Source organism: Giraffa tippelskirchi, chromosome 7 (assembly GCF_054371585.1).
Source record: "Giraffa tippelskirchi isolate mGirTip1 chromosome 7, T2T-mGirTip1v1.2.pri, whole genome shotgun sequence".
NCBI lineage: Eukaryota > Metazoa > Chordata > Mammalia > Artiodactyla > Giraffidae > Giraffa > Giraffa tippelskirchi.
In genome coordinates, this window is record NC_137281.1 from 93,251,909 (window position 1) to 93,277,132 (window position 25,224).

The 25,224-nt window shown below is 41.2% G+C and overlaps 1 protein-coding gene across 1 annotated transcript in view; it reads right to left on the minus strand.

Annotated features, from left to right (window-relative positions):
* The window catches only part of ARHGAP11A (Rho GTPase activating protein 11A), a 130,356-nt gene that overhangs the window by 99,340 nt on the left and 5,792 nt on the right, over positions 1–25,224 (minus strand). The window contains exon 2 of the mRNA XM_081507085.1: positions 23,640–23,735. The gene's annotated coding sequence lies outside the window, so the exon portion shown is untranslated. The remainder of the gene's footprint in view (positions 1–23,639; positions 23,736–25,224) is intronic.

Genomic DNA, 25,224 nt, shown 5'->3' on the forward strand with positions numbered 1-25,224 from the left:
GTTTCAAGGCTACCCCGATTGCTCATTTCAATGATTTGATGAGGGCTGGAGAGAATCTTGGATGAGGCTGAACCGACTTGTGCGTCTGAGGACTGTGTTGAGCTTACAAATGTGGACAAGCTTATCTTGACCTGTAATGCCACTGGAGCATCTCAGTTGTTATGATATAAAGCATCTCCATCTGTTTTTGATTCTGATGTTTAGGAGCAATCCATGCAAGTAAAAGGATGCCAGCAATAGCCCTTCTTTCTCTAGGCATACTGCCACTGGGTTGTGGGTGCCAGGCATTGCCATGATTCTACACTGATGTTTTGGCCTTTTCCATTTCTTCTGATTGTATGATGCAGGATTCGAACAATATTCTGTAACAGGTACTGGATCATCTTGTTGAGAGGCTGCTTGCTCCTCGTCTGGTTGGCCTTATACCTGATACATTTCTTTTCTGACTGAAAGCTAGGATTTCACAAGAAAAACTAGTCCCATCAGACAGGGCATGCTGTGTTTCTGAAACTGCTGGACCTTCATAGCATTACACCTACAAAATGAAAAACTCTATGTGGTATCCGCCTGCCCTCTGAGATCAAATACCAAGAGGTCCATGAAGCCAGTGAAACAGGACTCTGTGCCCCAGACAGTCTCTAAGTTTTCAAGAAGTGTCCCTGAGCACTTATTGCCCTGGCTCCACCTGACCTTTGCAGACTTGTAAGGACACCAAAAGTGCATTTTTAAAAAAATCAGTATTAGCAAATGGTCAAGCTTAAAGTAAGAATGTCCTAATGTGGATTATTGACCCATACTACCCAAATGGTACTTTTGAAAACTTTCCTCATTCAATATGTTTCTCTGATAGTATTAAGCCTTAAAAAGTTATTGAGGGAAGAGAGAAATCCTGGTATAGAGGGGAAAATGAGAGCTTTAGAGTCAGAGAGACTCTGGTTAAAACCTGGGTTATTAAATCTCTTTAGGCTTCAATTTTATTATTTGGAAAAGACAATGATTACCTGTGGAGAAGGAAATGGCAACCTTCTCCAGTATTCTTGCCTGGAGAATCCCATGGACAGAGGAGCCTGGTGGGCTCTAGTCCATAGGGTCTCAAAGAGTTGAACATGACTGAAGTGACTTAGCACAAACACCTCCACCTGTGCAGTTATTCTGAGTATTGGAGAAAATATGGGTAAGTATTTGGCCTACTGACTTAAACATAGCTGCTGCTGCTGTTGCTGCTAAGTCGCTTCAGTCGTGCCCGACTCTGTGCGACCCCATAGATGGCAGCCCACCAGGCTCCCCCTCCCTGGGATTCTCCAGGCAAGAACACTGGAGTGGGTTGCCACTTCCTTCTCCAATGCATGAAAGGGAAAAGTGAAAGTGAAGTCGCTCAGTCGTGTCCGACTCTCAGCGACCCCATGGACTGCAGCCTACCAGGCTCCTCCGTCCATGGGATTTTCCAAGCTAGAGCAGAGGATCGATAAAGAACTGCCATTTCCTTTATATTAATAACAACAACAATAGCAACCTGAGGTGTCGAGATCTGTTTAACTACGTTGAGAATTTAAAAGAAAAACACTGCTGAAATAAGCAACAAAGAGATATAAGATTACAGAGGAAACTATAATGACTGGGTTCCCATCACTCCCCATTTCAACATAAACCACTGCATTTACTGAGAAGAGAAACCATTCCTTGAAAAAAAAAAAAAAGCCCAAGCAACTCCCCCAAAGAGGGTACATCTTCAACTCACGACTGGCCTAAGAGATTCAAATCATTTTTTAAAATTGATTTTCTTTTTGACCGTGCCACATGGCTTGAAGGATCTTAATTCCCTGAACAGGGATTGAACCCAGGCCTGCAGCAGTGAAAGTGCCAAGTCCTAACCACTGGACTGCCAGGGAATTCCTGAGAGTCAAATCTTGATTGTGCATTTCCAGGGGCCAAAACCTCTTTTTTCCTCTTACCGCTGGATAACATGACTAATGTATAGAAAGAATAGCAGGTGAACGCTAATCTGTTCTCTAAGAAAAAGCAAGTCAAAAAGGAGGCAGAAACATTTTATGAATGAAGTTCCTTGCTTCCCCTGGTATAAGCTCAGAACTGAGCACTGGCTCAGTGGGTGTTAAAATGCCTAGATGCTCCATATCCTGGAGGATTCATCATTACGAGAGAGAATAATGTGATTACGGTTAAATCTGTTTGTCAGTGTGGCTTATTATTACCAGGAACTTGAACTGATTCAGACTATGGACTCAATATCTGGGAAATTAACCTCACTTATTGCTGAAATCACCAGCAAACTAAACCAAAGCAGAGTTGTTCATTCAAGACTTTCTTCCGCAAAATCAACTTAATGAACCATTTTGAATCTATCTTTGAACTTACTGAAGAAATCTAAAATCAGATTAATATATTTTCTAAATGACATCCAAACAAAGTTAACCATGGTTGGTCATTGAAGATATTGTAGATTTTTAAATATATTGATAGTCCCAGTGTTGTACTGATAAATGTGTAATAACAGGCTTTTGGGGGATACACACACACACACACACACACACACATATTACACTATGTATTTTACACTATGTATATTAGTATTATACTACATATATTAGTATTATATATTAGTACCTATATATGTTACAAGTTTTAATAATATGAAGCATGTACAATATACAATTTATACATAATTATAAAGTATATAATACTTCATTGCAAATTCCATAAAGCCAATTCTCACAGCATCCTTTTGTTGATTTTTTTTATGAACTCTTGTATCCCTAATAATTTTATGGTTGCAATTAATAAATGAGCATAATTCTGATCTGAATGTTGGTTGATATTTTCATTTATGTTACTGTAATAATAAAAGTAATATGACAGTAAAACAAAGAAGAGATATGTCATTCATTTGTCAATGTGAATGACTTCACTGGTTCAAATAATGGCTTTTGAAAACTGGAAGAACCCTTCTTTGATGTTTTGTGCTATTCACAATAAAATGGATGTGGACACACCACACTTTTGTGTTTCATCTTCATTAGACACATTTTCTCCGTCACTTTCTTAAATCTAGATAATCAGCAAAACAATAAATCAAACCCATGATTTCTATCATTTGACCATTTCCATGGTTGAATACTCACACCACTGCCATTTCAAATAGTCAACATGATGTTACTGAATGCAGAGTTGGGAGTGATACACTGTAGCTCACCATTATATGGCACTTCCACTGTACAGATACAGAGCTATCAATAACATCAGAAGCACAGATAATAGTAGCTGTAGCTATTAGTTGCTCAGTCATGTCTGATTCTTTTCGACCCCATGGACTGCAGCCTGCCAGGCTCCTCTGTCCATGGGATTCTCCAGGCAAGAATATTGTAGTGGGTTGCCATGCCCTCCTCCAGGGGATCTTCCCAACCCAGGGATCAAACCCAGGTCTCCCGCATTGCAAGCAGATTCTTTACCAGCTGAGCCACAGGGGAAGCCTGGGAGACATAAAAGCAGAGGATAAACTGGTCTCATATGAAGCTTAACTTCTGTCTGGGAGATGAGATTAACATACAAGGACAAACAATCCAATACAGATGATAAGTATCCACAGACTCTGAATTTAACAGAATTTTGGAGGAAATTTTAATCAAGGTTAGAGTCACCATTGACAGCTTCCTGGAAGAGATGAGTTTTGAGTCAGGTCATAAAGACCAAATGAGGTTTGAGAAAAGAAGGAATAAACAGCATTTCAGACAATTGGGGCAGATAAATGGAGAGACTCCTTAAAATGCCACCCAGAGTCCTACTTTTTTGGCTATGAGCATTCTCAGGGTCAAAGAATGTATTTCTTTACTTTGTAGAATATGTGAACCTAACATTTTTGTTCATCTATACCCTGGCTACCCCTTTGTTGGCATTTTTGTTAATTCAGACACATGCTTTGTCAAGTCCTTGGGAATGTTGACAAGCACAGCATTACAGACATGCTTAATTCCATTTTCTTCTCTTTTTCTCTTCCTCCCTGGACCTCCTGGAACTTCCTATAGATTCAGCCTATCAGTGCCACTCGGATGTCAAAGCGGGATAGCTACTCATGCTTTGAGGCAGGACTAATATCTCATTTCTGGTTGGCAATTGTCTGTACTTAAAAAAAAAAAAAAAAAAAACCCAAGAAGGAGAATCTTAGAGTCTCTCTAACTCAATGTTTTTGCCTCTCACCACCCGAGAATTCCTTTCAGCCTTTTGCTCAAATGCACTGCTGATTTGGACAACCATTGTTCTCTTATCCAGTCCTCTGCTCTTGCCTCCCATTTGTGGAAAATCTCTTTGCATGTTGCAGCCTTCTGTCAAATCTCTTAAGGGTAAATGCGACCTAAGTGGAATGTAATTGGGTTGGTTTTCATCCTCTTCTAAGGGAATGATGGACACTTAGCAACAGCCAGCAGAATAAATCAAGTTGTTTGGAGGCTTTGACAGATTCAGAAGGAATAAATGGTAACAGGGCACTGACAGGTCTTTGGGCCACAGTGCTCCTTGTATGGCTCCCTGTAAAATAAAAGGCTTTTCCTCTTAGATGCCAGTTAGTGTTTTGCTCAGAATCAGGGGCAAACTGATATGAAGACAGAAGGCTTGGAAAGAGAAAGATAGTGAGAAACAGAAGTCAAAAAAAAAAAAAACCCATCAGAAACAGCATAAGAAATAACCTACTTTATTCAATATCCTACATAGAGATAACCTACTTTATTCAAAATTTCATCATAAGCTGTTGCACACAGGGAAAATTTGGCTTGAAATTAATATCAGTATTTCTTTTGGCCTTGCTCTTCCTTAACTAATAGCAATATATCTTCCTTATGTCTAAAAACTACTAGAAATTCCCACAGCTATTTAGTTAAGACAAACACTAAGGTCTTTCAGGAGAAATTATTTCTCACGATTGTAATGAAATGTTTTTAGGTCTCAGGAGGAAAACATCTAGCCCCCCCCCTTTTTTTTTTCAAACAACTTAGGTTTGTAAACCAGTGAAGTAACTAAGCAGGTCTGAGACACAGGCTCTTATGGTTCATTACAGGATGGGGAAGCCCAAGTATGAAGGCAGACAGGAGTGGTGGGGAAGAGTGCAAAGGAAGACAATGGGGAAAGACCTACCTAGAAGGCAGGGGAACACAGTGGTTAAGAGCTTGGGTTTTGGACTCCCCTGGCAGTCCAGTGGTTAAGACTCTGTGCTTTTACTGCAAGGGGGTGGGTTCAATCCCTGGTTGGGGAACTAAGATCCTTCATGACGCATGGCATAGCTAAGAAAAAAAAGAGAGAGAGAGAGAGAAAGCGAGAGAGAAAGAGAAAGAGAAAGAGCTTGGGTTTGAATCCCAGCTCTACCACTGACCAGATGAGTTACCTAAAGGTAAATTAGGTGCCATCTCTGTATCTTGCTTTTCTTAAAATGGGAATAATAGTCTCTACTGAGTATCAGGATTAAAGAATTAATCGATTAAATGAGCTAATGTATTTTTAAAGTGCTGGTACATAGAAAATTTTGTATAAGTTAAATAAATAAATAAATAAATAAATAAACAGAAGTCCAAGTTGCACAAACAAATACCAATCTTTGTCAGTTTAAACAGATTTGGACTTTATTGACAGGGTACTAGCTAGCTCATAGAATGTATGGGACGAATAGATAGGCAGAGCTGGCCCATGAAGATAGTACAGGCATGAAGGGCAAAGATAACAACAGACACTGCAGGTTGCCAAGGCGACAATGCTGGACCTTGAATGCTGCCACTGGGAATTGCAGGTTGCTGCCCCCATTCTCCTCAGAGGCCATTCTATAGTATCCCTGCTTCCTTGGGCCATCACCCTCCATTTCCAAGTTTAGGATGGGTACAGACTTATGTCTGGGGTGGGCTAGGTTAGGGCTCATGTCACAGTGACAAGGGAGCTTCTTTAGTAGGAGGTAAGCTCTGCCTCACAAATCAGGTGATTTCCCAATTTTAGAAATGAAACTCAGTGGGAAGTCAGCAACAGTGCTAAATGGTCGGGGTGGAGGGCACCAAGAAAGAAGGAGTCTAAGAATATTAAATGGAAGAACCAGCAAACGCACACACAGACTTAACAAATTGTTGGCTATCTATAGTACTTATTGATCCATGTGGGTGAGAAGTTGTTATAAGAGGATGAAAAATAAATAGAAGGGAAAATCATCTGGAATTGCTTAAGGACCTTAGAGACAGTACAGTGGAAATAAGGTGTTTTCAAACAAGTATTGTCAATTCTCCCTCCTGTCTCAGGGTCCTTGTTTCTACATTCCCACATGCCAGGCCCATCATCTACTGCCACTCTCCTCCCCTCCCCTCACCTCAAAGACTCTCTGCATTCATTTCAGCTCAATCAACTATCAACTCACTGTTTGTTTGTTTGTTTTTCTTTGCAAAGGTGTTCACCAATAATGAGGGTGGCAACTGATAAACCAGTCATCAATGTGTGTAGCTTCTCAGCAAGCATTTCCATTTCAAGAGAAAAACAAAGTCAGGAGTGACAAAAGGTGGGGACTGTATTTGGTGGCAGAGAGCTCTTACCAGCACTCTATACAATTGCTCCAGCTAAAGTGCAGGGGCCAGCTCAGCTCTGCAGGGGCCGCTGATGAGGCAGACATAAGGCTTCTGAAGGTCACCCACGGAGCACATGCCCATCACAGGTCAGAACACCCACCCCTCTCCTTTTAGAGGGGTTTGCATCATCTACCTTTTGCCCCATGGAGACACAGCCTTTCTTAAAACCAAGTTCACCCCATTTATTCCTCTCTCAAAAATTAAAAATAGCACTCTCTTCAATGACCTCAATAATTTAGAATCCATGAATAAGTCATTTGCCCAAGAGGCTACACTGGGACTTCTATTTTTACTTATACTCTCTCACCAAGCAAAGTGACCTCTCTCAGGGAGCCAACATTGACACCCGTTGGTCTCCTGGCTTTTTGGGGAACAGCACAAGCAGAGCTTGCAGTGCAATTCTTCTCTCAAGGGCAAAGATGGACCAGTAAGTGTCAGGGATTTCAGAATGTGTGTAATGAAACATGAATTTAGGCATATAAGCCTTGGTTGGAACTCCTGGAGCTACCTACAGCACGCCCTAGGACAAACACTTCCATAAAGCAAGGAGGCAAATTCTGTTTATATTGATCCTGCCTGGGGCCACTTCTTTCCAAAGACGTCATTTTTCAAATGTTGAACCTTAACAGAAAAACGATATGATAGCACAGGTCCCTAAAACTGCAGGATTGCCTCAGCCTTCCAACCACATGCCTCCTTCATCTGCTTTCAATGCACAGTCTTTTGCCCCATCTCCTCTAGGGACTACTTTCAGGAAGGTTAAGTATTCACTCTGGGCCAATCCAATGGTCAATGAGAGGACTCCACATTGGGCCTTTCAGCCACTAGTCTATAAAATGTTTGATTTTTTTCCCTCCATATTCTCCTACCCAGGAATTGTCCTATTAAGTCATCCATAGCATTCCCAATCTTACTGTTTTGCTGGAACCCTCAGCCCAACCTCCAAGGGACCTATTCTTACTTTTTAACTAACTTCACACTCATCACACCCATAACCTTCCATAATGTTTGTACAGGACTGAGCTCTCAGTGTGAAGCTACATGAAAATCTTTCACATGACCTCATGTTTCCTGATTCACAAAATCTTTAATTCATTATCACCCCCTCCCCCTGGAAAAATACTCATTCCTTTATCTGAGCCTTACTCCTTGCCCCTGTCAACAAGAAGAGATGCTTTAGAAAGTGAAAAACTCTTACTATTCTCCCTTTTACTTTTCATTGTTTTCCTTCAACAAAAATATAGTTGCCTTTTTCCTTACATTTAACAAAGCTACCCTGCATCAGAGGGAGTTCTTACTGTTTGATTGAAGCAATTCTTACTTTTTTCTGAAAATCCTCCCATGTACTGTTATTTTCTTCATTTTACATATAAGAAAATTCCAATACCTCCTCTGGCTCTGGAATGTCCTCTCTATCCTCCCTAAAAGATGTCACTGTTGTTCAGTTGCTCAGCTCTGTCTGACTCTTTGTGACCCCATGGCCTGCAGCATGCCAGGGTTCCCTATCCTTCACTTCTATATCCTGAAGTTTGCTCAAACTCATGTCCATTGAGTCAGTGATACCATCTCTAAAAGATATGATAGCAGCTATTCAGACACATATTAATACTTGGCAGGCATCCCTTACTCTTTATCTGTCCTCTCTTTCTGCCAGTTTACAAAAATGAATTAGCAGGAGTAAATGCCCTTAACAAAGAGCTCCCTGGTCTAAAATTCTTACAGTATTGATGGAGGCCTTATTGAACCAAGGCACCCTCCATGGTTCAGTCTAACCATTTGAAACAACAACAGCTGTTGTTTCAACAACAACAACATATTTTCATAATTACAAGGAATTAAAAATAATCACAACACAAGCCATTAAATGGTTTTTCCCTGATCTTTGAAAAGTAGAACTGAAATTTTTAAGGTGAGTTGTTGGGGAGAACCTAGTTAGCCTTAGTTCTGACTCATAATAAACTTTGAATAGTTATGATAAAATATTTTTTCAGCAGAGGTTTCTAGAGGAGATGTAGCCCATTAATTCATCTACACATATTTACAAAATGTCTGTTTCTACTATAAGCTTGTTGCTGAATTGGGATTGGATAACTTTAGTGATTCCTTCCGATTTTGAGAATTGGTGATTCTAAGAGAAAATTGAAATGGGTCTGGAAAAATTCATTGAATTTTGTAGAGAGGACACAAGAAGGGATAACTTTCCATATCATGTTAATGAAGGACACTGGTAGGAATAATAGTGGCTTGTGCTAGAGTAGCGGCTTCCCAGTTGGTTCAGTGGTAAAGAATCTGCCTGCCAAGCAGGAGATGTGGGTTCAGTCCCTGGGTCAGGAAGATCCTCTGGAGAAGGAAATGGCAACTCACTCCAGTATTTTTGCCTGGAAATCCCATGGACAGAGGAGCCTGGCAGGCTATAGTATGTAGGGTCACAAAGAGTTGGGCACAACTTAGCACCTAAACCACCACTGCCACCATGCTAGAGTGGGTGGATAGATCTCTCTGGTAGAGCAAAGATTTTCCCCAGAAAATCATGAGAAATGTGACTGAAAGGATAGATTGGACCAGGTTATTGGATGCTCTTAATATCAGGCAAAGGAATTCCAAGTTGGCACTGCAGGCATGAGACAGCCATTGTCATGATCTTGAGCTGGGGGACAAGCCAGTGGTCATCCCTAGTGAAAGTGACACTTCCTCCCATTTACACAGATAATTTAATGAAAATGAACACTTCCAGTTAGAGTAGAAAAGTCACATTCCTGTGGCCTAGATGCACAGCACAGAAATGGGAACAGAAGGCAATTCTCTCCCCTTTCACAGTTCTCATTTTCTCTGTAACCCACATCTCTCAGATCATGATGATGTGGTTTGCTAGATGTTCCAAAGGCTGCTAATGAGATGCAGATATAATCTATTCACTTCCTAGCCTTTGCTGGAAACCAGACTACCCTCTTCACCTGCTGCACGGCCCAGATGCCCACAGGGGCGGTATAGTGTGACCTGAGTGCCCATGGGGAGAGGACAGTCCTCACCCAGGAAGGTCATCACTTCTCATTACACCCACAGGGAATGAAGGGGATGTGGGCCTCTCACTGCCAAAATCAGAATGAACAAGGGAAAACCAGGCAGAGAAGGAATCGGGATGCTTGAACTCACAAATAGATTGAGAAAAAGGAAGAGAAAACCAAAGAGAGACTTCATTCCACAGAGGGCATCTGACCAAAAGAAGAGTCATCAACATCTCTGTTTAACATCATGAAGACAGAACAAGAAAGAAGCCGGGTTACAGGGTAGCGAGACTGTAACATTATCTTTACAGGTGAGCTTAGTCCTTAACAAGGGCTGTTAACAGGCCAGGTCACTGAAGAAGGCTGTGAAATCTGCCCGATTAGGTCTTTAAAAATAGCTCTAAGGACTTAACTTGGTGGTCCAGTGGTTGAGAATCCACCTTCCAGTGCAGGGCAAGCAGGTTCAATCCCTGGTTGGGAAACTAAGATCCCACATGTCCCAGGGCAACTAAGCCTGTGCCCCACAACTAGAGAAAGCCCCTGCAACACAATGAAGACTCAGCATAGCCAAAGTAAAAAATAAACAATCAGAAAATTTTAAAATAGCTCTAATTTGTATTTACTTGGGAATAAGCTAAGAAATGACATATTGGAAGACAGGAAGGTGCACGATTTAGCCTTTCAAAGATATTCCTAATCAAGTAATATGGCTCTCTTTTTTCCTCTTTCTTTTTAGTTGCATTAAACTAGTTTAGCCCAAATTAATTGAAACTGGTTAACATCTGAGGTGGGTTTTGTATGTGCTCTTGCCCTTATGTTTTCACTGTCTTCTTCCCTATGATTGATATTTTCCCAGGCTCATCTATTCCCCCTTCAAAAGTCTGTATTTAACTACTCCAGTTTTCAGTCATGCTTCCACACTCTGCAATACGCGTGGTCTTTGTCACACATTCAGCAACTACCCCAAACAATTTTGTATTCTTTGTTGGCCCCTATTGGTTTTTAACCCCAACTCATTGCCAATTCGTAAGGCAGAGGCAATATTCTACACTGTGTCATTTTCCCCAGAATGCACATGCTGCAGTTTAATGTTTTTATTGACCAGCAAAATAAACATCAAATATATTGTATATATGTAATTTAGTATTTATGGAGCATCTACCATGTGTGAAAGTGAAAGTGGCTCAGTCGTGTCTGACTCTTTGTGATCCCATGGACTATACAGTCCATGGAATTCTCCAGACCAGAATACTGGAGTGAGTAGCCGTTCCCTTCTCCAGGGGATCTTCCTGACCCAGAAATCGAACAGGGGTCTCCTGCATTGCAGGTGGATTCTTTACCAGCTGAGCTACCATCTTTGCTTAACAATTTTCTCAAATATTAGAGACATTTCCTAAAATTTCTCTTCATAAAATGGTCTCTAGGGTATATAAAGATTATGTTGAACAGGTGTTTTGTTACAGGCAAGTTGGTTACTTAGAACATGATCATCTATAAAATACTAGTAAGCACAATTTAGGAACTAGATTCCTGAATGCAGAAAGGAAGAGCTGGAAAAATTTTTTCTTTGAAAATTGTGCAGAAGAAATCTTGATTGAAAAAGATAAGAGTGGAGAATATTACATACAGAGAGCATGCTAACATGACAGTCTCTCTTGACATTTGTAGTTAAATATAAAATAGGAAGACTGTGAAACCCAAGAGGATGACAAAAGTGATGGTTTAAGACCAGCAGTCAAATGTAACAGGTGGGTTGCTTTGCTGTCTGGGAAAATCATCTCAAAGACTTTTCATACCAAATGCATCTAGAATCTTAAGAACCTGTAGACAAATTCCCAGGAATGATCTATTCTTAGAGTGAAGAAAAAAAAATCCACTGTGATGTAGAGAAAATGATCAACTTAATGCCCTAATGGATAGAAGTTAAGGGTTAGTAGAAAATATGTCTTGATTACTTCAAACCTTTCTCCTATGTATCATTCTTTGGGAATATAGCATGTTTAAATTTTCCATACTTAATTAAAGTAATGACTATTGAGTAGAAGACCAAGGCAGACTCTCCATTACCCTGGTTGACAAAGCAACGAAGTTAGGAAATCTATGAGATAAAGTCACAACTCCATAACCAAGGTGTAATCACTATTTCATTATTGAGGATTTGGTAGATTACCTTAATCATAGTCAAAGTACTTCACAAGAGCTAAACTTACAGTGATAAAACTGTAAAATATTCTAATGTCACATCATAAATGGATTACAATTTTGTGATGAATTAGACTCTAAACAAATACCCAATCATGACAGGAAACACTTTATTAACCTTCAATAATTCAGAGGCCTTAATAATACCACCATACTGTAGGACTATGTTTCAGACCCTTCACTTCGAACCATGAAAACCTTGACATTTGCATTTTCTGGTCATTTGGACACAGTTACAGTCTTAACATACATCATAAAGTAAATTATTAAGAGGCAGAAATTAAATACCTGACATGCTTTCTCTATTTTCCAGGAAATAAGATTCTTTGTAATTTTACATTGTTGGATAGATAGATATGTGGACAGATAAAGGTTGAGTGTTTGCCTCATCATTTTATGAGTACTTCCCAAACTCTATCACATCCTGGTACAAATGGTAAGTAATAATCTGCAAATAGCACCCTGGAAAAATGGAGGAAACTGCTGGGCTCTGACCTATCAGTGCCTCTTCCTGCTGACTCAAAGGTAAAAGAGACCTACATCTCTGCTCACCTAGAACCCATCTGTGGCTCTCTAATAGGGAAGCTTTAGAGATGATTGGGTTTTGGTAACCTCTCCTGTGGTCCTCTATCATGAAAACATGTTCTTCCAGCATCCCTATCCTCACTGAACTCAGCATCTCTAGGGGATAGAAAGGAGAGGAGCAGCCTCGCAGAAAGGAGGAATTGGCATGCATTCTTGAATGGAGTGAGCAGAAACACTCATTTGTAGGCAGTGGCAGCTGTGGTCCTCAGGGAATTTTGCTGACAGTATGAGAGTGGGGCATGATGTCACAGGAACCCTGGCTTGGTCAGAACAGCATGGTGTCCACGGCAGCTGATCTGTTCATCCAGATTGAAAAGATTTCTTCTCCTGCTGCTCTCCCACCCTCCCCTTCTCCCTACCAGTCTGAGTGATAATTGTAAAGCCATGCAATTCCTTTCAGAAGTAGGCCATGGGAGCTAGGGCTGGGCGTTTTTGTTGCTGGCATGTTGCAATTATCACCGAGGATGGCTCTGATGACAGCATAATACATGTGGTGTTTTGTGCTAAAAAAAAAAATCGATGCCAGTGGCTTAAAGAGAAAAACTTCCCAGTGATTCAAGCACAGTTTCAATATGACATATGATCTGTATGGGACCAAATTCATGGTCACCTTTTTTCACCATCAAGACTATTCCTACAAAATAGTCTATAGATCTGGGAGGCCATGAAATATATTCAGGAACTCTTAAGATCTCAACAGAGTGGCAAGGGGATATTTTATACAGGGCCTGTGTTAGAGTTCAGAATTTAAATTTATCTAAACCTGAGAGGAAGATGTTAGCCTCAGAATAGGATTTTAAGAAGTTTAAATCTTATGTCTATCATTTACCATCTGAGTGACTTGGCAAATTTTAGTTAACTTCTCTTAACCTCACTGTAAACAATATATATAGTGATATCCATTTTATGGGCTTCCTAGGTGTCTCAGTGGCAAAGAATCTGCCTGCTAACGCAAGAAATGCAGGTTTAGTTTCTGGATTGGGAAGATCCCCTGGAGAAGGAAATGGCAACCTACTCTTGCCTGGGAAATACCATGGACAGAGGAGTCTGGCAGGCTACAGTCCATGGGGTTGTAAAGAGACACAACTGAGCAACTAAACAACAACATCCACTTTATAGACTTGTTAGAATTACATGACTAAATGTAAGTAAAATACTTTGCACAAAGCCTGACCCAATGAAAATGCTCATAAATAGTTGTTGCTGATGCTATATTTGTAGTTATTATTACATATACCACTCTTATTTCAGGAAGGGAGCTCAGAAGAGAATTATTATTCATAGTTGCTAAATATTTCTTAGTAATGAACAAGTCATAACCTCTTCAAAATCTTAATATGTCACAGAAAGGAGAAGTTTGAACAAACCATCCCAAACAAGAAGCAGACAATTTGGAACATATACCCTTGCACCAGAGCAATCCATAAACTCAAAAATTTCTTCAAGGCACCATGAAGCTTAAGGTAAATATCCATTTGCTGGATAAGTTAAAAATGAATATAATATATGTTTAATGTTGGCATTTTTATACCAAAGGCTATTGTTCAACCTTTCATATTATTGAACCATCTAAAAAAAGTTACCTTGTCACATTTCATGGCTATTTTTATTTATTTAACCATGAACTGCTAACCTGAAAAGGCTTTGCCTTATTCATTATTCAACATTAAGTAACTATTTTTCACTTTGATGTAAGTTACTAATTTATAGACTGCTTTTACCTTAAGTTATCTGGTGACAAAGCACTGTTTCAGAAGTAGATTTTGAAGATAAGCAGCTTAAAACAGGAGAATATTTAAGTCAGCTTGATGCTTCCTCAATAATTCATTAAAAGGAAACAATGAAAAGGAAGTTACTGCTGGGCAGGAAAAATATCCTCTTCACAATCATATTCGGCTGTTAAGTCTTCATTAAGTAGTGTGTTTAACACAACTACATTAAGAAATCATTGTATTTCTGCAACTAAACTGACAATGAATAAAGTCCTTGGTGTGCTGGTTGTTATAAAGGACAGACTCCAAATTCATTTGGAAATGGCAGAGCAACTGTTTTCCTGTTAACAAATTCAGAGAACATCCACTCAAGATAAGAGTGCATGAAACCAAGAGACCAGGTCTACATTATGCCTCCAAATTAGCACTTATTGTAAAATGGGGCTTTCAGGAGTTTCCATTGTATTATTAATTTTTCTTCCTATTCCTCGCCTTCTTCACTGAGGCAAAAACATTGAGGCCAAAAAACACAAAATAACCTCATCTTACCCAGTCTCATCATTACACGATAAACAAGAGTAACATCAGGTGGTTAAGAGTGGAGGTTCAGCAAGTCAACCTGGCCGAGTTCAAATCCTGGCTTAGCCACTTTCCAGCTGTGTGACCTTGGCCAAGTGATTTATTTGTCTGTACTTTGTTTTTCTATACAGCCAAATGAAAGTTACAGGCTAGTGAAAGTACGTGCAGTTTTGGGTTATTATAAGAAATAAATGGGGCTATATGTATATGTTAGATGTTACTACAGATGGGAAGACTGAAGCTGAGTAATAGGATTTGTGTTAAGGTTCCTCAGTTAGTCAGCAATGGACTCCAGGCTCCTCATTCCAGTTCATGACACTATCTTCCACTAGTGAGCATCATGCTGGGAGTGGACATAGTTCCTCTCTGCTTAAACAGCATCCATTCCTCCTTCTTCTGGTGATAGTGAATTAAGCTTCTTTTAGAAAGTCACCTGGCCCCCGCTCTAAGTTCATATGTCTCACTTTGTTTTGGGGGAGCAAAGGGCTGTCATTTAAGCCAAGCCTAGAGAATCAAAGCATTCCATCCTGGCCACACGGTTTGGTTCAGGAAGGGACATGTGACTCCAGCTTAATGAGATGCCATCAGAGATTTCTGCTGGAACAACTGGAGAGAGAAGCCCTTGTCCAGTAGATGTGACTATTAAGATAAAAGCCCAGAGCCCTTGGTGATCATCTTGCCTTGAAGAGGATAAAGCCTGAGTGAAAAAGAAGCCAACAGAGGGAAAGATAGATAATAAATGGAGATAGAAATATTCCTGGTGACATCACTTGACACTTGGATCAAGTCACATCTGAATATCAGGAAGCTCTATTCTGGGGTATTTCATTTAGTCAGTCAATAAATTGGCTGTTTTCATTCTCACTGAGTAAGTTCTGACTTACACAGACATTTAAAATATAATCACATTGTTCTAGCCTCGGGAACAAACTTGAGTATTTTCTTATATTCTGAAATAAATCCTCTTGCTACAATGCAGAGAGTAAAGTCAACAGTCCTCCTGCATTGATGACATTGCATTATTGTCTTGGTAAGATGGCCAACATGGACGGTTGTACAGGGAGCACTCTAGACCAGATCTGAGCGTGAATCCCTGCCCTTCCACAGGTTAGTCCCTTCTCCTTCACAGGTTATTTAACTTCCCGAACCTTGATGTCCTACATGAATAAACTTACTGCTAGAGTTCAGTGAGATGACACATGCAAAATACTAAGCATTAAGAACGATCATAATAAAGAGGACTAATGCTTACTGATGTGTATTGCACTCTATCGTACACTGTCTAGATGCTAAATCCCTGACTCCTCATAACAGCCTTGTGTGGTAAGGGTTCCATTCTTTGTTTTGCAGATGAGGAAACTAGAGACAGAGGGGTTAAGTTATTTGCACCAAGTTGGCTTCGCTCATGTGCACCACCTGGTGGCTCAGCAGTAACGAGTCTGCCTGCCACCATAAAGGGCGTGGGTTTGATCCCTGGTCAAGGAGACCCCTGGAGAAGGAAATGCAACCCACTTCAGTATTCTTGCCTGAGAAATCCGTGGACAGAGGAGCTTGGAGGGCTACAGTTCATGGGGTCACAAAGAAAATATTTTTTAAATCTACAAGCTGCTGCTGCTGCTGCTGCTAAGTCGCTTCAGTCGTGTCCAACTCTGCGATCCCATAGACGGCAGCCCACCAGGCTCCCCTGTCCCTGGGATTCTCCAGGCCAGAACACTGGAGTGGGTTGCCATTTCCTTCTCCAATGCATGAAATGGAAAAGTAAAAGTGAAGACGCTCAGTCGTGTCCAACTCATAGCAACCCCATGGACTGCAGCCTACCAGGCTCCTCCGTCCATGGGATTTTCCAGGCAAGCACAACACTACTAAGAAAAAAACAACATAAATAAGTAAAAGTGCCTTACTAACGGTCATGTGCTTTAGAGTAAAGCTTAACAGCTTTCATATACATTGTCCCTTCTTACCTTTTCATTTTCTTGGTGAAAATGAGAGTTTTTGGTGATACAAGAATAGGAATAAAAATTTTGAGTTGTTTTATTATTTTTGTTGTTGTTGTTGTTGTTGTCATAAAGTTATATAAGAGGGCTTCCCTGGTGGCTCAAATGGTAAACAATGTGCCTGAAATGCAGGAGACCTGGGTTTGACCCCTGGGTTGTAAAGATCCTCTGGAGTAGGAAATAGCAACCCACTTTAGTATTCTTGCCTGGAGAATTCCATGGACAGAGGAGCCTGGTAGGCTATAGTCCATGGGGTCACAAAGAGTCAGAAATGACTAAGTGATATATAAACTCATTGCCAAAAATAAATGAGGCAATACAAAAGGGCATAAAGGGTAAAAGATAACACACATAATCCTACCACTGATTGTTGAGATTTTCAAACATTTCTGTATATATTTTGACTCACTGCCAAAAAAGATTATCATGTCTTGTAGACTGCTTTTATCAAGATATTCTTAACATCTTACAATACTAGAATAACAGACCTAGTTTAATATTTTTAATTCATTTATAATATTCTACTATGTAAAAGCACTTGACTCAATCAATTCTTTACTGAGGATGGACATTTAGACTGTTTTTAACATTTTTTTTGTAACGAATAACTCATCTATACATCTTTCAGCACTTGTTTGATGATTTTCTTAGGAGGTTAATCCCAGATTCTGGACTTAAGAGATTTTGCACTTTTAAACTCCTGGGTTAACTGCAGCGGAGTTACCTTTCAGAAAGGTTTTCAGGGAATAGAATTACTTTTCACTTTTTCATAGACAATGGCATAGAGAGAAGCAATGGCTTGCTGAAGATGATTCAGTCACTCACTGATGTACTTACATCTGTTGTTGTTGTTCAGTCTCTCAGCCATGTTCAACTCTTGCGACCCCGTGGACTGTAGCCCGCCAGGCTCCTCTTTCCATGGGATTTTCCAGGCAAGATTACTGGAGTGGGTTGCCATTTCCTTCTCTTGACCCAGGGCTCAAACCTGTGTCTCCTGCATTGGCAAGCGAATTCTTTACCACTGAGCCACCAGGAAAGCACTTATATATCCATCTGTTAAAAACTTGAGATGTTTCAGAGCTGGAGATATCTACTGAAGTCACTTCATCTTAGTCTACATATTTTTATAGGCAAATTGAGGAAGGAAGGTGTGTAACCTCTGAATTAGAGGGCTTCTCTCTTCAGCCCTTCCTTGAATTGGAGGCTGGTGTCTGCAACTTGACATGGAGCCATCCTGCCAGTCCAGTGCTATAAGCTCTAGATTTTTTTTTTTAATGGGTTTATATTTTTATGGTAACCAGTCCTTTCCACCACAATTTTAACCAACCTCACCATGTACATCAGAATCAGGATGCAGGCAGGATCTCAGATCTGGTATCTTAAAGCAAACCAAAAACAAAAATCTTTTTTTAAGGTAGAAATGGTTCTCATTAAGTCTCATCCAGATCTAGGATTCAGTGATGCTCTTAGACATTTTCCTCCTTGAATCATGTGTAGTTAGTTCCAGGCCCTCCCTGATGACCACTAGGCGTCAGACTTTCCCATCTCTCCTCCAACTGTGCTGCTTACCCAGTAATTAACTCATTTGCTCAGAGTCATTAGTTCTTACCTAAGAGGGCTCCTTTGTCATCATATGAACAGTGTCATTATGATGCAAAACCCTAACAGATTTCAACAGGACTGATTAAATGTGACTGTCCTAGCCACTGGCTTTTCAACAGAGTTCTTCATTGTGAAGCTCAAGCCTTAAACTAGGAGAAGTAGAAGAAAGACCGGTAACCTGGCTTTTCACTGGCCAAGTGAAGACACAGAATGCCACTACTTTTCACTACATAGGTATCTGCACCCTGGTTGCCAATAGGGTGATGGTGTATTCTGATTACCACCCTTCATTCATCTTAAAGATGACAAAATGCCAAATCAGCCAACAGCAGGCTCTGAATTCTGTACGCAAAGTGAGTTGCAATGTAACAGCTTATCATCAACCACGCATTTATTCAATGTCCAGGCTCACAGGGCACTGTACTTGAAGTCCAGAAAAGAGCATTTCATTCAGCCAGTCATTCGATTATTCAACAAGCACTTGTTAAACTCTTCCGAGGGGTTGAGGACCCAGTGATGAAGAATATAACATGGGGTAAACACACCTAGAGGACAACCTGTATAACAACAAGACCTACTCCAGGCTGCTTCATCCCTCCTGTGTTAGAAGAGGCTGCAGAGGTAGGATTAAAGCTACGGCCCTGTCTCCTAGCCAAAGTAACTCTCCCCTGGCAACCTTGGAGGGTCTTAATGTCATAGCCTCAGAACCTCCTCACTTCCTTTCCTCCCCACCTGACAGCATCCCTAAGAGGCGGAAATAGAAAAACGTTTATCTCAGACATGAGGGAACCGAAACAGAAAAGTGGAAGAGGTTTTCTCAAATAATGTAGAAGGACAAAGGCCAAACCAGCATTCTGGGCTCTGTGAACTAAATCACAGGAGACCAATGAAAATGATTTTCAGTCAAGACATACTTTACAGCAAAACGTACAGTGTCTTGCAGAGAGTAGCTCTCTCTTCATATTTGGAATATTATAAATCTCTCTTACTATTAGGAAGCTAAGCAAGGAGATCAAACCAGTCAATCCTAAAGGAAATCAACTCTGAACATTCATTGGAAGGACTGATGCTGAAGCTAAAGCTCCAATACTTTGGCCACCTGATGTGGAGAACTGACTCATTGGAAAAGACCCTGATGCTGGGAAAGGTTGAAGGCAGGAGGAGAAGTGGACGAGGAGGATGAGACAGTTGGATGGCATCACAGAGTCAATGGACATGAATTTGAGCACGCTTTAGGAGATGGTGAAGGACAGGGAAGCCTGGTGTGTTGCAGTCCATGGAGTCACAAAGAGTTGGACATGACTGAGAGACTGAACAACAAAAATTAAGAAGCTGGCAAATGAGAACAGAAAGCTTCATTTTGTGAACTAGTTTCCATGAAACACAACATCCTGCCTACAATGTCTCCAAGGAGAGAACACTCTTATCCTGGAGACTTCCTCTTACCTTCCTTTCCTGAAGGAAGGTGGACTATTCCTTGACAGGCACTGACTTACATGGGCAGATGCATCAGTAATTTCCTGCAGCATATGTCAACCTTTGCAGAGATACTCAGACCAAAACCATGGCCCAGTCCCTGGAGCTGACATTCATTTAGATCTATTTTAATTTGCCCCCAAATCATCACTACCAGAGTGTGTCTCCCCAAATAACTGAGAACTCCCCACTTGTTTATCTCGAACTCTGCTTAACACTTCCAGAATGAAAAATAGTAGCTTTATATGATATGGCTATAAAATAACAAGACACACCTATTACCCACCATAAACACACATTTTCTCCAAATAACTCAGAATTGCTCTTTTCTCCCCTGCACTTTGCTTTGAATTAGTAAAAAAACCAAAAAAAAAGTATTATTTTCAACACAAATAAATATGATCACAACAAAGACAATAAAACACACCATCATCATCTTTACAGACTGTTGTCCTTTTCAATTTCCATTGCCAGGCTCTGAACAACCCCATTACTTCCTAAGAAAAGCTTAGAGTGGCTCTAAGGGCCACTTTTTTTTCTTTTTGCTTTCTGCAGCTCCTAAGAAGCGATGTGACAGCACGGATTCACATATCCACCCTGATGCCAGGGCAGAGCCTCAACCTACCAGCCCTGCATCCAGCCTGCTGGCTCCCTCAGGTCAGTGGAGCTCTCACCATGTGAGTCATCTGAAAAATTTAACTGGGCAGCTCAGCCCCTGAACAGTCATTCCACTCCCATGAAGATATTTTCTGATTAAGCACTCAGCAACCACACTAGCTTCAGTTAAAAAGTAAGATATGGGCATTTCCTTTAGTGCCAGGGTAAAGAATGGCTTTCTATGGCACAGGAAGAGGGCAGTCCTAAGGTCAGGTAGGTACTTTAAAAATGTAAGCACTGAGCTAGTCATAATCTTTACCTTCTCGTCCAAAAACCACACATTGCCAAGGAATGATGGAAGGTCTGGAGGTGGAACATGCATCCCTATTAGGGACATGAAGAGCTGGACTAGGAACAGAGTTTCCAGAACATACTCTTGCATAGGACCCTACATCTCCTGTACCTTTCCCACTTCTGTTAAGAAGGTTAGAGTGGGAGTCTGAATCTACTGGGTATCCAGAATCAACTGACTATTGCCTGACTTAGCTTATTGGTTCCCCATGACATTACAAGATTCAAAACCTGAACATTTCACCACAATTAACTAATAAGAGTAGTTCATTGAATAAAAGAAATAATTTTTTATGACTGCTCTTTAATTGTCATCAGTAATGTTTATTGAGAGTTCCTCTAGGTGTTCAGGGAAGTGTATTAGTTTATTCTGGTTTTCAACAAAAATATACATAACTGCACTCAGTATAGCTCTGTGCTCAGCACCATAGGAATAAAAAGAATCCTGGTCTATGGGGAGACCGGTCTAGTATGGGATACATTGCACTGTAAGTACACTATAATCATAAAAATGAGTACACTGCATTATTGGTACTATATATCTACCTTTTAAAACAATACCTGAACACAAACAGTAAGGTGATACAGAAAGTATGAGATTATATGTATATAAAGGGTTAGTCACCGCTCAGTCATGTCTGACTCTTTGCGACCCCGTGGACTGTTGGCCGCCAGGCTGCACTGTCCATGGAATTCTCCAAGCAAGAATAGTGGAGTGGGTTGCCATTCCCTTCTCCAGGGGATCTTCCCTACCCAGGGATCGAACATGGGTCTCCTGCATGGCAGGCAGATTCTTTACTGTCTGAGCCACCAGGGAGGCTGGTGTGTATATGTGTGTGAAAACAACTGTAAGTGGAGATAGCAAAATGGTCTACTCAGATGAAATTATCTTTGGGGAATAAAGGTATAAATAATCTTTATTTTCTTTATGTTTCAACTTAAAAATGTTGTCCACATTGAATACGTAATCCTTGCGAAAATTATGTTAGAGCTCAAATTTAAAAACAAAGAATTTGAGTGAAGAAGTGCTTTCTTACAGCTGGGGCAACCAGGAAGGCTTTGTGGGCGAAGGACACATGAACTCAGCCTGAAAGAACACAGAGAACTTCAGAAAGTAAACAAGGAGATGGGGAATTGGGTGAGTGTGGACAGGGAAAGGAGAATTCATAGTTGGAAACTGTAAGTATCTCGGTTTGACAGCAATATATTGTGTAACAATGGTAATGAATAAGCCTGACTTTCAGAGGCAGTTACAAGAGCTCCTTCCTTATTGTACAGGACCATATGAATAGTGGATATCATTCAATTATTGACGGGCCATTCTATGTGGAAGGATGCACAGGAGTGGGAGCCAAGCGGGTCAGCAGACATCATGAGTCTATCCAGAGGAGAAAGGATCCCTGACTTTCAGATCTGAAGGGAATGTCCTCACTGGGTCACAGCACAAAGTTCTCCAACCTGGGGGAAGGTCAGTTTGTCCTCAGATGGTTGGAGCGTTCTAAATGCTGAACTGTGCAAGGCCTCAAGCACATTTAGCAGATGGAGCATAGGAGGTGGAAGGGGCTTTTGGAAAATGCACCATTGTTTCAGTAATTTGATATTAGTTGTTCCTGTGAAGCACTTATAAGCTAGACTCTATACTCATCACAACACAGAGATGCAGACAAGCATCTTTCCTTGCTGGAAAGAGGCACAGCCTTTACGCAGCCTCATTCAGAGATGATAAAATATTTATTCCAATGGGCTAGTGGTTAAAACTAAAATTCTTAAGCTTTTCAGAAATAATCACTTTCAGGTGCGTGTCACTTTAAGGGAATCCAGCTGCAATTTCCCATTGCCTTCTGTCACAGTTGCAGTATTATTTTTCCCCTTCATTTCATGATACATTCCTGAAACTTGACGTCTTTTCTGTTCACCCCAATCCTCACTTCTATGGTCAGTTATCACTCACTTTAACAAACACTGAGGCTGGTGCATTTGTCGGCAACCAGAATAATAACCCTTTTAAAACTCGCTTGCGTGTTCAGTCGTGTCCAACTCTTTGTGAAACCATGGACTGTAACCCACTAGGCTCCTCTGTCCATGAGATTTTCCTGGGAAGAAAACTGGAGTGGGCTTCCATTTCCTCCTCTAAGGGATCTTCCCGACCCAGGGATTGAACCCTCGTTTCCTGTGTCTCCTGCATTGGCAGGTGGATTCTTCACTACAGAGCACCTTAGAAGCCCTTAATACTCACTTAATACTCATTTAATACTTAATAATACAATGAATTTTGGTCTAATGGAAATAGCATGGCTATACTTGCAGCCACACCTGGACATGAGGCAGTTCAAGACAAAGGACTTCCTTGATGCACTGTCTTGACCACATACATACAACAAGTTTCATACGAGACAAGACCAAAGGCACAGTACATCTCTGCTCTCACTTGGGGAAAGCATGTGAGTGGTGGATAGGCCTGCACCCTCTGCTCCACACAGGTGCTGGGGGACCTGGGGTTGTGCAGTAAGTAAGATGTGCTTGCTCACTGTGAAAGGACCTAGAAAGAAATGTAAGTGGGGTTCTGGGTTTTCTGAAAAAAGACCGGAAGCTCAGGGAGGATGTTGGCTGCGCACAGCTAAGTATGGTTATGTCTAGCTCTTTTGCTCAATGAGAATTTGGAAGAATGGATCCAGTTGTTCTTTAAGGTCAACAGTGACTCCACTGCATCTTCCTGATTGCTTGTGTTTCCCAAGTGAAGCCACAGAATTGCAGTGCCTCTCACTGCATTGCAGAGATACCTGCACCCTCGTTACTAATAGGGTGCTGGTATGGGCAGCCTTGAGTACCACCCCCTATCCATCTTAAGAACAACACAATGCCAAAGTAGCTGACACCAGGCTCTAAGTTCTGTATATACAGTGAGATGAAATATGACATTATCAACCAAGTACTTACTGAGTGGCTGCTGCATACAAGAAGCTGCACTGAAGGTCCAGAAGAGGGTATTTTCATTTTGCCACTTGTTCATTCACTCAACAGGCACTTGTTGAACTGCTTCCGGGCACCAAAATCCCAGTGGAAGAAAGAACATGGGGTAAACACACCTGCAGAACAGCTTGTGTGACTACATACCACACCCAGTCCCAAGCTGCTTGGTCCCTCAAATAGGGTAGAAGCACAGAGTCCAAACCAGTATTCTGGGCTCCATGAACTGCATCATAGGGAACCCTATGAAAACAATTTCCAACCAAGACACAGATAATAACAGCAACTGATGTCGTTCAACTCCTGCCATCTCTGTGATGTTAGAGAAATATCAATTATGTGGGAAGGAAAGTGAGGGACAATCAAGTTAGCCAGACAGAGTTAATCTACCAGAAAGAAGCTACAGTTGGTCTCATTCCGAGGACTCTGGGGTAATGCAGAGAAGGTGGACTAGGATCCTGACCAGGGGCTGTCATCCTTTCAGACCAACCATGAGTAAACTGTGTTCAGTAACACGAATGAATTCCTGTCTTCAACTTGGTTGCCCAGCACCTCACTACCCTTCCCCAGAGTTTGGTTGAGTATGAAAACCAGCTCTAGCTTGAAAAGCTGGACATACATAATGATCGTTTCTGAGGGCTGTGCTCTTTGTGCCTGGGTGAGGGAAGCCACGTGTGTGAACAGACACAGGCTTCCTCATGACTGAACTGTTTCTGTGGCTCAGGAGGCGCAGAGCTGGTGAACAGACGTGCCCTCACTGCCTCTGGCCATCTCTGCTCCATCCAGCTGCCAGCATGGCTCGGACAGAGACTGGAAAGTACATGGTGTTTCCTGCCCTTCGGCCCTGCCCAGTGACCAGGCTGTCCCTCACCTTCCAGAACGAGACCCTGCTATTCCTCAGGCAGGAATAGCAGACCTGGCACGTCATGCCAGCTGTCCTTGCATGCAGGTCGCTGTGTGCAGTGGACTGACATCCATCCCCCCTTGAACGAGGGGTGTTTAACCCTTTGATCCAGACTCATCAAGAACAGCAGTAATAGATGGACCGGACTGTGTGAGTTTTCCTGGACCAGGAAAATTGTGTCAGGAAAGAGTCTGAAAAAGAACAGAAATGGGGTACACAGGGCCCATCTGCCAGAGACCCTGGAAAGGTTTATCAGACAGCTTGTTGCTAAAAGCAGGTACAGTGTTTACTAATAAACATGTTCACAGTTGTATAAACATCTTCCGGGAAAGAATAAAGCAAGAGGGAACCGAACTTAGTTTGTTAAAACACCAAATTCCATTAGAAGGGCCAAGCAGTGGCTTTATAAGTGAAAAGAATAGAAGATGACATCTATGGTATGTTTTTAAGGTCATGGGGAAGATGTCTTTCCCTTCAAAACAATCACACCCCTCTTCTGCCACCCCTATTCTGCCAAGACCCCCAACTATTCCACCATTAGAGATATAGTTCTTTCAAGGTGAATCTTTTCTAGGCTCCTTCTTTAACATGCAAATACCTTTAAAAGGGGTTCCCTGTTAACCCCTAATTTCCTACTGGTCATGACATTTT